The sequence below is a fragment of the Halyomorpha halys genome, unplaced genomic scaffold, assembly GCF_000696795.3.
Source record: "Halyomorpha halys isolate HHAL.00 unplaced genomic scaffold, Hhal_1.1 Scaffold959.1, whole genome shotgun sequence".
Classification (NCBI taxonomy): Eukaryota; Metazoa; Arthropoda; class Insecta; order Hemiptera; family Pentatomidae; genus Halyomorpha; species Halyomorpha halys.
The window spans coordinates 93,672-94,590 of NW_027116524.1; the positions used below are offsets into that span (position 1 = coordinate 93,672).

The following is a 919-nucleotide window of genomic DNA, read 5'->3' on the forward strand; positions in this document are numbered from 1 at the left end:
AAGAAGATGGCCACGAGACCAGCTAATGTAAAATGTCATTAGAGTGCTACCAATGGGTAGTTTCTCTACAGGCCTGTAACACTCCAATTTAACTTGGATCAGATTTACTAAGTGCATTATAATGTTCAGTTGTTAATAACAATAAATAAATATTTAAATAAAATAAAAAATATGCAGAAGAGCCCGAAACGTTGTTCTGGTGTAAAAAAGAGTAAAAATGAATTTCCTGAAAATAAATATAACAAAGTATAACAAATAAACCCTTTGGAATATAATTGTAGCAGTACAACTAATTATTTTATATTAAAATTACAAATGATTTGGTGAAAAACTAAGTCACTTTCAAAATTTTCTACATAGGGCGTGTATACTACCTCTTGACCTATTTCTGACTTGTACTACTTTTACCGAGAATTAATCTGTGATAATATAGTTACAAAGTAATTGAATGATACATTACCTATCGTTGACACATCCAAAAAGTAGTTACCTCACCCGTCGTTAACAGAAACCTACAGACAGAACTCCCGGATGACAATAGCTCTCTTGAACCGATGCCGAGAGAGACAATCGAATTGAATCGCCGAACCACCGAGCGATGTAGGCAATGCTAAGCAACGTGCCCCCAGCACGTGTTCAGCTTCGAGTCAACTCGAGTGAAAGGTAAGGCTGGATAAAAAATAGCCTTGATCACAAACAATGCTTCCCTGGCACATCACCGGGTCCATGGAATGGCATAGCAAATGAAGCGATCAACGCTGAGGATACGGAGTGATTGGATGCTAAACATCAAAAGGGTGATAACCAGCTAACGAGAAAATATGATAAAGAACACAACATATCAATCAACAACTTCACAGTAATTATGAAAGATAGTTGACCGTGGATGACGTACGAGGAGAAGATGGTTGGGGGTGCG

At 37.4% G+C, this 919-nt stretch overlaps 1 long non-coding RNA gene across 1 annotated transcript in view; it reads right to left on the minus strand.

Annotated features, from left to right (window-relative positions):
• LOC106687401 (uncharacterized) overlaps positions 1-908 on the minus strand; it is a 74,699-nt gene extending 73,791 nt beyond the window's left edge. Inside the window, exon 1 of the long non-coding RNA XR_001344164.2 lies at positions 461-908. This is a non-coding gene — a long non-coding RNA (uncharacterized lncRNA). The remainder of the gene's footprint in view (positions 1-460) is intronic.
• Between the last annotated feature and the right edge of the window lie 11 nt (positions 909-919).